Source organism: Thalia democratica, chromosome 1 (genome assembly GCF_965202585.1).
Source record: "Thalia democratica chromosome 1, ktThaDemo2.hap1.1, whole genome shotgun sequence".
In the NCBI taxonomy this organism is placed as follows: Eukaryota; Metazoa; Chordata; class Thaliacea; order Salpida; family Salpidae; genus Thalia; species Thalia democratica.
The window spans coordinates 22320083-22334266 of record NC_139165.1 but is presented as its reverse complement, the minus strand read 5'-3'; positions in this window follow the sequence as shown (position 1 = coordinate 22334266).

Below are 14184 nucleotides of genomic sequence, written 5' to 3'. Positions count from 1 at the left end.
ATAAAGTGTAACTTAATTAAAAAAGTACCACAACTTTGATTTTTAAATGGTTTGTAGTATTCTTAGTTATTTTTTAAATTAACTGTTGTTATACAAAATAGTTACAAATTTCTTTTCATATTTTAATAAGCAATTGTCTATAAAATATTTTAGCATAAGATTTAAAGTTGTGAAAAATTTGTTTTATAATATAAAGCAATCTTTATAGCAACCTAGGTTCTAAATACATACTGATTTGAAAAGACCAAGTAATTATTATGCTAGTTGTATTCGGGTAAAAAAAAAGTATTCAATATTTTTTGTTTTGAAATTCAGTTAGTTCAAAATAAAAGAAACATAGACTGTTGGAAAACAATTTTTTTTCATAGTTTAGATAAAAAATAAAAATATAAAATATTTTCTACTAAATATAATTGGCTTAAAAGTTATAAAAAACTTTGATTAAAAATTAAATCACTGGAAGTTATACTATGAAGCTGATTGAAAATAAACCTTTAGAATTTAATGCCATTAGTGGCAAATATCTTAATTTTAGGTAAAAACAGAGCTAAAACATAATGAATTATTAGTAAGTAATTTTATATTTCGCACTTGAATTTAATTAACAGTTAAGATATTAATTTTTTGTTTTTTTTAAAGCAGTTAAACTTTAATAAGCGTTACGTTTACTGAACCATTAATTTCAAATAATCCTATATTTTTCAGAAAAGTATAATTAAAACATTTTGATAGTTAAAGTCATGAAATTGCTTCCAATTCACAAGTTACCCATCGGTTTTAGATATCGGTGCTGTCAACTTTTAAAAACTTACACATATTTTGCTGGAAAAGCGTTAGTATTAATACTTTTATAGACTTGTTCTTCTTAGTGCTAATTATTATTAACTATTATTACTTAACTATTCTTTTACATGTAATATTATTAGAACACTTATGAAAGATGTTTTTATTTTAGTGAACATCATACAACAAATCAATTTAAAGTTTTATTTTATCTATTTATATCTTTTATAGAATTTGTGAGTCTTGTGATGAGCTTCCTACGTCATTAGTTTATACGGATACTTCTGTAAATCCTCATAAAATACTTGGACACGTAAAAATTATAAAACGTAATGATATAAAAAATGCTGTTATATTTGATCATGGTGAGTTTTTTTTTAATATTATTATTTGTATTATTTGTATAATTAATGCAATTTATTTTTTATGAAAACTTTTCAATATCTTGTTTAGTTTAATATGAAGTTTAACTTTATAGCCGTTTTATTTTTATTATTATTCAGTTAATAACACGATCAAAGAGTTTTTTAATTGGTATGTTTTCAGTTGCAGTAGCTGAAGAACTACACGGAAAAGGTATTGGAAAAAGAATGATGTTAGATGTAGAAAAGTGGGCAAAGAAGAAAGGATTTAGTGAGGTTTATTTATTGTCTTTGTCTACAACCGAAGACTTTTATAAAAAGTGTGGATACTCACAGCAACTTGAGGGAGGATGGTTTCAAAGAAAATCTAAGAAAAAATTTAACCATTTAGGGATATTAAAAAATAAAATAACAATTCTTAAAATACTTGGTAACTATACTTTAAGTATAATTATTATTTTGTTTAAGTTATATATGTTTTTGATTTATCTGAATAATTGTTTGTGAAGGCGTATGCGTTTTGAAACATGTAAACTATCTTAAATGTGTATAAACTTAATATTTATAATAATATTTTTAATAACATTGAAACATAAGTGACCAGTAATTGTACAATAAGTTACCTAAGACACACAATTATATCAAAAGCAAAGAATCTATTTTATATCTTTCTTCTTACGTATTCATTGGAAAGAAATTAACTCCTTCGAGTAAACAATGGTGTTTTGGGAAATTGAGAAAATTGCTTTTAGAAAGCTTATCGTTGATTTTATTCTCAAAAAAAAAATCGATATTTATACAAACGTTTTAAAATTATAAAATAAAGTGTTGATTTCATTACACTTTTTCATTTTAATTTTTCAAATTAGTGAGGAAAGACTGATTAAACCTGTTTAAATTGTTAATATCTTACTTAACTTCAAATTTTTACAGAAAAATTAAAAGCGCGGATCAAAAAGTATGAAGTAGAGACTTATTAGATCAAAAATTACATATTATTAAACAACTTAGACAAAATTGATCTAAAAAGTTACAAATAAACATAAGATATATTCTATAGTTGTAAATCATCACTTCGGGCTTCTTCTTTTTCGGCTTTTCTTCTCAGTGGTTAGTAGGGGTCAATCTTCATTTGCATAAACGACGACCTTATTCTTTAATGAAGCTTTTCGGCTTCCGTCTTCTAGCTGATATTTCAAAATTAGCAACGACCACATTTACTAGTTTTGAAAACAATGACCGCATGAAATTTTGATTGTGACGTTATAAAATGAATTGAAACAAAAATCTTCATACTTTCTTATGTCTACTGTCGCAAAATTAGCAAAATATTTATAGTTTTATATAAATAGTATAGTTTTAGTGATGTCGAAAAGTGCACGTTTACACCAGATTTCCTGACTTTTGTTTTCAAAAACCTCAATTTTTCTATAACTTTGCCCTTTTTTTGTTTTCCTGACTTAATGGCAACCCTGCATAACTGTCTAAAATTTCTCAGGCATATAAAAATGCTTAAACTTTAAACAACTGGAAAATAATATTATGGTGATAAAGGACCTGAAGGCTCATTGTATAAACTAAGTATTACTATAAAAAGCTAACCTTGCTAATACATTTTAAGTAGTATCTCTTTGTGATATTAACCTAAGTACTGTTCAAAAGGTTTTACAATTTATTACACAATACAATATATACAAAGTAAATACACATTATAAAGAATACATACATATAATAGTCGATCAAGTAATACTCAGCTTAAAATAGAGTTAACAGGTGACTTTGACTCACCATTCTACCAATAGCAACGTATATTGAAAACTATCATATTTAAGTATTGAGAAATTAATCACTTTTTGCAATCTGTTCTCTTATATAATTAAGAAAGCAGTAAAGCATGCGATATTGCTACAATACTAAAACAGAATGCGAAATCTTAATAAATAATCCAGTTCTTTAACTAAAAGTAAAAAAGTACAAATATAAATCATGTTACTATTGACGATGTAAATTTCTTATCTTGCATTATGAAAATAATATGTATAGCACATATTTTATGTAAGTAACTACAAACAAATAAATAATCATAACTAATTATCAACTTGTCTTAATACAGGGTTGCCTTTTGTTTTTTTAAACTTTTTCCAGGTTTTCCAAATTTCTTTAAGGTTTTTAAAGTACACATTTTTGGGTCTATTTTTAGTTTAAAGTTAAGTCTAAGGTAAGAAATTGTGTTAAATAGTATCTAAACATTGAAAAGATAATCTAAAGCTACTTTAAATACGTTTTTTAATAAAAAAACATTTTTTATGATGACAAAAATTTTTCGTTTATATGATATATTTTTGAATCAAATCAAAATTTTACTACTGAACATGTGAAAATTGATAAAATTCCAGGTTTTTTTTTTGATTTTGTTCAAAATTCCAGGTTTTCCAGTTTCTTTTCAAAATTTCTCAATTTCCAGGTTTTTCCAGGTTATTTTTGCCTAAATTATCGAATTCCAGGTTTTTCAAGGTTTTTCCAGACTTCCATGTAAAGCGTTGCTTTTTATAGAAGAAAAATATGTCGGATGAATGTAAATAAACCACTTAATCAAACAGTTCCAGTTAAAATAATTTAACTAAAAGTCGGATTTAAATCAAAAACGAATAAAATTTTTGAAAGAAAACTAATAACTGGCGTTAAACATTATTCTACAACTTGATGAAAAAAAAAATTAATTGTACAACTATGGTTTTTCTAATGTTGTGAAACAATATGCGAGTTAGTCAATGATTTCTTTAATGAAACCCTCTGAGCTGTAATCATAGTTGCCAGAATTTTTCTGCTATTTTTGCCCTCATTCAACTTCTAAGAAAAATTGACATATATAAATTTTAAACCGTTAAGTATCGCCCAAGAGCTAAGTTTGGTTTTCTTTGAATTTTAGTAAATGAATTAGTCTACAAATAAAACACTATACTATAGTGCTATTCTTATTAACTTTCATTTTACTGAAATTAACTTCTTTATACTAAAATACTAAAAGAATAATTCTTGCAAACTAAAAGTACAAGTTCCGGTATCATTTTTTACCTGATTTAAAAGTTGCTTGCAGTTTTTTGTTCATACTTAAAATTTTCAAATGCAGAAGTCTATCAGTTAGGATTGCGTTTTTTGAGTTCGCACAGTCGGTTAAATTTGCAAATATTGAGTTCGCACTGCTGTTTAAATTTGGATTTAAAATTTAAAAAAATTGCTTAGTATTTAACTTTTCAATTTTAAGTTAAGTGAATTTAAGTTTAATATTTGCTTCAAAATATTATTATTAAATGAGTAATTTTTTTATAATTTATTAAAATAAATATATAAAAACATTAGAAAATTAAAAAAAAACGAAACTTAAAACTTTTAAATGTACTAAATGTTCTAATCATAGAAATCATTTCTTAATTGAGAACTTTAATTTTATATTTCTGTAAATTCAGTCTTAAAATAGCAGTAATAAACATTTTTTTGAAAAAAAGTAAATTATAAGATTTTTTTCTATTTTTATTAAATAACGATTCTTTTAAAAATCTGTAAATAAAATTCTACTTAATGTTTAGACTATAATTTTTTTTATAATTTACAGTAACTTCAAAGTATGTAACCTTTTTGTAATAAAAGTTGGTTTGAATTTTATTGATAATATTGGATAAAAGCTTTTTTTTTAATTAATAGAGTAATTTATAAAATACATTAATTCAGTATTGAACTGTAATGTTTATATAGTTTTAGACTTTTATTTTAAATACAAAGTGAAGTTTAGTAAGTGTATTTAATGAAAAGGTTACTTATCAGTTTTATAATAAATTTTATAAACAAAAAACTCTTTAGTTTATTTAGTTTGTACATATTCCTACAGTGAATATAATTTTTGGATAAACTTGGAAAAAAAAAGACATCTTTTCTAATAATTGGACGTATACAAATTCAGTACATTTACCTTTAGGATACAGAAAACTTTAAAATGTAAAAAATTCCTTAGCTTAAAGTTTATTTTTTGTAGCTAATTTAAGTATTTTTTCCTATACCTAAAATATATTAAGTAACTTGTTGAAAAAATTTGCGATAAATTAGCTAAAAAGAATATATTAAAAAACTAAAGCTTTATCATAGTCAACATATAAAAAATACAAATAATAAAAACAAATCAAAGTAATTGCAGAAATATTAATTGCATAAATTGTATTAGTTCACTGTCTAAAATCCTGCAAAACTATTTACATAACTAAAAAAAACATCTTATAAACAGTAAAACTTATTTTACAATATAAAACACATAGAAGAATTTATTTTAATTTTTAAGCTGGTCTTTTAATCTTTTTTGTTCATCATAATAATGAAAAACAAATGGATTAAAGCTATTAGAATTAAATTGCTTCTGTTGGTACTCCTTAAAATTAAACCATAAAAATAATAGGTAATACTATTTAAGCTTCATAACTAAATGTTTTATGTCATTATTTTAGGTATTAATTTAAAAAATTAATAAGAAAAACGTCAAAAAATATCAAATAATCTACTGTGAAATTAAAAAGACTAATCAAATAGATTTTAAAAAATTTCTACACTATTTTTTCTAAAAGGTAGTTTTCACATAAAAAGTAAAGCTTACAGTTGTAGTTTCAAAATTTAATTTCTATAAAAGTTTTTATGATAAAAAAATTATGAATAACTTTAAATTTAGTATGAAGAAAATTGATAGAAAGATACAGCTTAAAGTGCATTTTAAGATAAAAACTACTAAATATCAAAATTTTCTATTAAAAACAAAACTTCCAAGGTACGAGGTAAAAATTTAACTTAGTTTTAAACATTCAATTATTTTAAACATCTGAACGAAAATAGAGGTTTAATAAAAATACAACATGAATTTAAAAATATTTTAAAATGTTACATAAGCTTGGTTTATACAACTGATTTGTTCAAGCATTTCTAAAAAACTAGTAAATCAGAAATCAACAAGACAAATAAGTTTTAACAAAACCAACAATTCATAAGTTGAAACACTGAATAACATACTGTTTACTGTTTCTAAAATTAAAAAAAAAGTTTGTATACTAAGTTAGTAAAATTTTACATTTAATGTAAAAAACTGTTTAAATAGACTAAAACTAAATAAACTCTTAACTAATAAAAAATAAGTAGAAAAAACATCAGTAATAACATTGTAGATTGTAAAGTTGGCTTAAAAAACAAAGAAACTCCAAAGCAATTAAAACAAATTGCTTTAAACAGTAACTGTTTTTTATTTTTAAGCAACTTAAATAGTTTTCTGGTCTAAAAAATAACACCAAAATGTAAAAAAAAAACCATACAAGGAGGAATTTTTTATTGAAACTATTAATCTTTTAACATACATCACTTTGAAAAGTTAACTGCTACAATATATAATTTTTAAAATGTTTGAACTTTTAATAAACACGACTATAAATAATAACCAGAAATTCTTTTTTTTGTTTAAAACTAAATAAATTTAAAAGATCTTATAATACAAAAAAAGATTTTTTTGAACAAACTTTAATTAAAAAAGAAATAGTTTATATAATTACTTAAGTTGTTTTGAAACTATTAGTTCTATATCTTCAAAAAACACAAGAACAACATTTTGTGAACATTTAGAACACAACAAAATTTAATTAAGTGCAAAATTTGTTACATAAAACTGTTAGTATTAAAATAATAAATTTGTACTGAACTAATTAAAAATGTTAAAAAAAAAATATTTTTTAAAGTTTACCTGAAAAAACATTTAGAACAAATTACTTCAAGTTACCCTAGGAGTGAAGTATGTTATTTTTAATGTATTATAATTAAAATTGCAAACAATTAGGAAATGAAATACTTGGTATATAACAAAGATTCAAATATTTATAGTTACAAAACATAAATAAAACCAATTTAAATTTTTTTCTTCTAGCTCAAATAATTATCTAAATCATTTTATTGTCTATCATTGTAAATTTAACATTTGTTAAACATTTTAAAAATTAAATGTGCTCTCAACTTTAAACAGCTATATTTTAAAATTTGTTAAATAATTTAAATAAACAACATATAATTTAGTTAAAAATTTACAAAGTAAGATCAAGCTAAACATTTTTTTAAAATTCTTTAGCATCTATTAAACTTCAATTCAACCGATACAGTTTACATGAAGTAATATTAAAGTTAACTAGAAATAAAATTTACAGTTCTTTTGATCAGAAAGTTGTATTACATGCCACAAAAAAAGAGCAAATTATAACAGAAAATAAAGCATTTTGAGTATTTTCAATCTTTAATGTTTACTTAAACTTGGATTAGCATTCTAATAAAAATAAAAATTTTTATACGAAAGTTTTAAAATTTGTTGATTTTTTTTTTGCATTTTAGTAAATTTATATCTAAGTTTAATTGATATATTTTATGTTTTTCTTAATTTCCAAAAAAAAATAATTAAAAAAATTCAAGGTTTTTTGCTTAAGAACATATAAAATGTTGTGTAAATTAGTTAAAACTTTTAAAATGTTACTACAAAAGCTTTGTTTTACATATGTTTGTGTTTGAAACTTTTTACAGAGATTAGAATTTCAAAAAATTGTTTATCACTCAAAAATAATTTTTTAATATTTGGAAATCCATTGTAGTTAAACATAATATTATTATACATTTTAAAACGAAGAGTTAGAAAAACAATATAAATATTATGAAGTGGAAAAATTGGAATAATACTTTTATTAAGTTAAAAAAAAAATTTGAAAAGTAAAAAACTTTTTTTTTAACTAACTTAAAGACCAAAGTATCTTTTTAATTAGGGAAGATGGTCTAAAAATAAATAAATAGATAAATTACAAACACTGATGAGTTATTTAGAATAAACGAAATATTTAAAAATACTAACTTAAAGAGATGAGTGCTCCTGGGAGAATTAAAATCCTACTTGTTTTACAACTTTGACAGGCGCTATCAAATTGGAACAGTCTCTCGAAATCTTAACCAACTTTTTGTGATTGGCTTTACTAAAATCAGTGCTTCAAGTGATATGAATTCCTGTTAAGTCAAACAAGTTTTTTATAAGTAGGTTGAACTAGAACAAACACATTAATACTAAACAAAAAATATCATTAAAAGTAGAAAGCTATAAAATTTATTCAAGTATAAAACATTAAAATCTAATCAATTTGTACAAATATTTTAATAAAAAAGTTAAATAAAAAATAAAAAAACAATTTTGATACAAATACAAAATAAACTTTATCAAACTTATTAGATTACTAGAAATAATTGGATGTTTACTGAAAGTACTTTTATCATGTTTATAAAATGTTCGAATAGAATTTAATTAAATTTAAATGGCTTTCATATGCAAAAAATGTACGTGTAGTATATTATTCTTCAATATTAAACATTATTATTAAATGAAAACTGTGGACTTTAACATACTTTGGAAGAAACAATCTCTCAGTAAAAAAAATTATAAAAGTATTGTTATATAAATATCTCACTAGTGGCCAGTGAATAAAATTAAATTATGTAAGCTTAAATGTAGCAAATTTTTACTTTTTTAATAAAGAAAAATAAGTTGAAAAAACCTAAATTTTAGAATTAAGGCCAACATCAACTGCTAAAAAATACCTTAGAAGCTTTTATATAAAAACTTTTTTTAGGTTTTTTGTTTTCTTTGGTTTAGTGTTAAAAAATGTCAGAATTCTTTGAAAAGTTGAAAAAAAGTGTATATTTTCTCAATTTAAAACTTAAATCGTTTGAAAATTTCATTAATGTATTTATGGTAACTACAAAGTATTTTTAATAGTAATAAATAAAGTAATGCTAATAGTAGATCAGTATGAAAACTATCTTAGTTATTTTTAAAATCAAGCAGTGCTAACAAAATTGTAATAAAAGTGTTAAGGGCATAGGGGAGTTAAACACTTTTTCACATTTTGATCTTATTTTATTGAGTTTTTAAGCTACAAGATGGTTTTTACTGATTTTAATAATAAAAAACAATTTTTGAGATATATCAGGTCAAAGTGGGAGGCAACAATAGGTTCCTTTTGGGAGGGGCAAACTAAAACAGCAAAAAAAGACTATTTCACTAAAAATCTATATTCTCTTACGTTTTTTGAGATAAATACCTCAAACTTTCAGGATATGTTGTTTAAAGTACTTTAAAACTTTGTCAGAAAGAATGTTTTTAAAATTGAAACAATAAAATTATAAAAAAATAAACAAAAAACAAACAGTTTTTTTTTTGTTTTTTTGTCACAAATTATTTATTTTTATTTGTTTAAATTCTCTTCCTACGCAATTTTTTAAAAATTGCAAAGAGCATATTCTGAAAGTTTGTGGCATTTATCTCGAAAAACGTAGAAGAAGATAGATTTTTAGTAAAGTAGTCTTTTTTTGCTGTTTTAGTTTTCCCCTCCCAAAAGGAACCTATTGTTGTCGTCCAATTTGACCTGCTATATCTCAAAAAGTAGTTTGATTTTTTTTAATTTGTAAAAAGCAACTTGTAGCTTACTTAAAATTCAATATTATAAGACTAAATTGTAAAAATGGTGATCTACATTCCTAAGCCCTTAACATGTTTTTAATTGTTATTCAAAATTTTTGGTAGGATGATTAGTTAAATCTAACTTTTTTCAAATGTTGGCTAGTATTAGCATGGTAATTTAGACTTGAGCATTTCGCTTGTAATCTCTTCTTACAATATCTAAATCTTACGTGGTACGAACTAGAAACATCAGGCATAATCCAGTCTATTAGTAAAATCATATTCTGTATTTAATAGATAAGTTTTATTTATGTAAAGCAATATCAACTAATTTACCTTTAAACTTAGGAACAGATTTCCATTTAGAAGTGTATTTTTGTTTATTCATCCTAGTAGGTGCTTTAATTTTGACTGTTATCATTTTTAATCAGCTGTGACAAACAAACGTTTTAGTGCTTTATATTAAATAGGCTGTTATAAAGTTAACTATCATAAAATAACAAATAATATTTTTTTAGTATTTTGGATTAAATAAATCTTGGGAATCATAATTGTACATATTTTTTACTAATATTATTACTTTTTTTTAAATTAATCAATTTAAAGTTCTTGACTTAAATGCCTATTTCAATATTTTGTTTTTAATTTTATTTTACTTCCATTTATTTGTTCAATTTTTTTTTTCAGATTTGTTAAAAACAACTGAGGATCTCTTATATGCAAATATAGGAGTAAAACATTGTTTTGTTAGTAATAAGGTATTAAAATAAATATTAAATCTTTTTTTACTTAATACTTAATTAATATTCATTAGTTAGTTAGATAGATGTTATTCCTACTTTTTAAACAACTTACAAATGTATACTTTGCTTTTAACTATTCTAACTACTAAGTTGAAGTAGTTATAATTTAGCTGAGTTAATAATAATCAGAATTGCCACTCTTTGAGGCAAAATAGTCAGCCTGTGTTACCTGAGACTAGGTAGAGTTTATAATATAATAGAAACAAAACGTTTTTGTTAGCAAATTTTCGAATAAAAATAATACTAATTAAGTTTAAATACAAAAAGATACCTAAGATATTACAGAAGAACTTTAAAAATCAATATTTGTAAGAAATAATTAAAGCGTAAAAACTGGTATGAGATACTTAAAAATCAACACTAGCATGAGATTTCAAAAAAAGTTCATACTAGCCTAAGGAGTGCCACACACAGTATGTATCTGAAACTTTTTTAAACTGAATATATCTTAAAAGTTAATTGAAACTATTTTTGGTTGTATAAAAAATCTTACAATAGACTTTATGGATGATACTATAAAAAAAACTAATCTACTGATATGAAATTTCTACATGATACAAACAAATTTTAAAACTGAAACATTAATTTTTAGCACAATCATTTTATCTAAAGTCCATCACAAAAATTAATATACATTTTCATTGAATATTTGAATGCTTTAAAAGACATAATTTTATTTTTTGCTCATATATTGTAGGATATGGGAAATGTGAGTTGAAAACTTTTATAATGAAGCAAATCCATCAAATTTTTTAATGAGTATTTTATTAAAACTGTTCTTAATGATTTCTTTTTGTAACAATTAGATGATTAAGATCAATTATTTAACTACCATTTTAATATACTTATTACACAATACTTTTTTTTAAATATTTTTAGGATTATTTTACATTATACTTAGTTAATTTTTTTTAGTGAATAAAAGACATTGTTTAGATTTTGATTTAAACACAGCTGTTTTTAGAAAAATTTGTACACTTCTAAACTAAGCTATAAAATCATAACTTCTAGAATTCTTAAAAAACATGATTTATCAAAACCAAAATTGAAACAAAAATATTTATCAAATAACAGAAGAACTTATTTAAGAAGTCAAAGAAGAGTTAAATAGAGTAAATAAAGTGTTAAATATTAAAAAGAAAACATTATATAGCTGTTAAGTTCTAAAATAATACGTAAAATGTATTTTACTAGTCTAAAATCATTTAGCTAATTCTTGAATAATTAATAAGTATACAGTTAAAATATTTAGTTGTTACAAAAGGGGAGTCTTTAAAGATATTTTTAATAAGAGCTAGCTTATAAAACTGGACTAACTTAATAACACATGTTAACCAATTTTATTATTTTAATGGTTAACACAGTTATGCACATTTGTAGGCTACTTTGTATATGGCTACTATACAAACAGTCCTAGACTTTAAAAATGTGTGGCATTATTAAATTAAATTTTGCAGATAGGTTGTTTCAAGAAATCATATTGACCCATTTCATTAAGACTCAATCTGTTGTTTTTTTTTTTTGAGTAAATAGTGACCAGCAAAAATGTGCAAAAATTAAGTCAAAGAGACATTTCTAAAAATTAAAAAAAAATTAAAACCTTATTTTTGTTTTTGAAAAATGATAAACTTATGTTTGAATAAATAGTAATTTGAAATTTAATCAAGTCATTTAAAAACTCATTATAACATTCAAATATATAAAATAGAATACAAAAATTAAACTAAAAAGAAAATGTTTTGATAAAGATCTTTAAATATTTTAAGACTTTAATCACAATTTATTATTTTATTTCTAGGATACTTTAATTTTTTATGGTAGAAAACCATCAGATTTACTTCACCCTCTATTTTGCTTTTTAATATTGAATTGAACACTTTGTAAATTAAAAAAATTTTATTTTCAGTGTAATTAAGGATTTGGCAATGTTTCATAAATAACTTACTAAGCTTAATATTTTGCTGAATATATTTCGTCTTATTTTCGTTAAACAATATAAAAAAGTTTAAATAAGTATAAATTAACATTTAAATACATTATTTAATTTTCTACCTGAAAAAATGAAAAATATATATAACTAATTGAAATTTTAAAGCATACCAAAAAATGGCTTTTTAATACTGATGATTCTTTTTATAAAAGTTATGAGCATGAGCATTTTTTAAATATTTCCAAATTTAATTTATTTGAAGAGCAGTGTTCCTTTAGGAATTTTTTTAATGTTTTAACTTGTCACAGTTTAAATTTATTATTTTAAACCTTACAACTTGTAGTTACAAGCATTGTTACTACAGTTTATAAACTTTGATAAATTATTTTTCAAAATGTTTTTTTACAACGGGACTCCCCTTTACGTTTATGTGACGCCCCTTGAGGCCGTTCTGCTATAAAAGTCAAAATTTAGGTTAAAAGAGGTTTATGCTAAGCTAACAGCTATTGTGGAAAATAGCTCATTTTTTAACAAATTTTCCGCGTTTCAGCTACATTTGGCTTCTATGGCTGTAATCATTTAAAAATAGTTTTTTAAAACACTTAACTAATCGGCTAATTTAATATAAAAAGTTTCCTTTTAAATATGTTTTATATATTAATTTATAATTAATTTTTTCCATATAGTATACACTTTCTACAAAACTACGTCATTTTTGAAGTAGTTCTTTAAAAAATATGAAATTTCATTTGATATCATAAATTAACATAAATATATTCATTTATAACAAGTTACTCTAAAATAAAACAACTGTCAATCTCTTTTTTATTATGTTTACTCAAGTTCTTTTTTCAGAGATCAAAATACTTTTGGACGGTTAATTAAAAAAATTTATAAAGTTTGACTTTTTACAAATTCAGTAACACCTCAAGTATGAATAAAACTTTAACTTTTAAAACAATTGTTAAAGTGTACATCTTCAAAACATATTGTTCTATCTGTTAAACAAATACTGTAGTTTTTATTAAAAGTTTAAGTAAAAATACTACAAGTATTTGAGATTATTTCAATCACTATCTCAAAAACAAAAAAAAAATATTTTTAATGTGTAAAAAACGTTTACTTAATAACAAATAAATCAATATTCATATTACTTTTCATTATTCTAAAAAACTAAAGTTAATTTAAACTAAAGTTTTTGAGGCAATTATATACATCAGAACAGGAAAAACTAAAGAAACATATTTAAAAAACGAAAATATATGTTATAACATTAAAAAGTGTTTTTATAAATCTTATACATTCATGAAAATAATAAAACAGCTATATAATTATTACTTTATTATAATGCAATAAATAATAAATTAATATTAACAGTTTTCAAAACTTTTTGAAATCGATGCTCTACTTAAAATAAAAAAACTATTTAAAACTTATTTTCTACAGAGAATAAAACATTATTAAATTGAGAATGTGATATAAAGCATTCTTCTAATACAAAAAACAAAAAAAAAACACAAAATTAAAAACGAAGTTTAAAATGAAATTGTCTAACTCTTTTTATGTAAAACTATTGAAAAAAGTCTAAATACTCTTTTATTTTAAACATGGTAGTACAATATTCTATGTAGATAATTAATTAACCTAACAATAAAAGTATAACACGAACTGTACAATCTAAGAAAACAATACAACTATTTATTATATTAGAAGTATATTGTTTTGTACAAATGAACTTTAAAACTTTTGCATTTCATACACTTGTTGTTTTAACAAGTCTATGTTGTGAAAAAAAATTTAAAT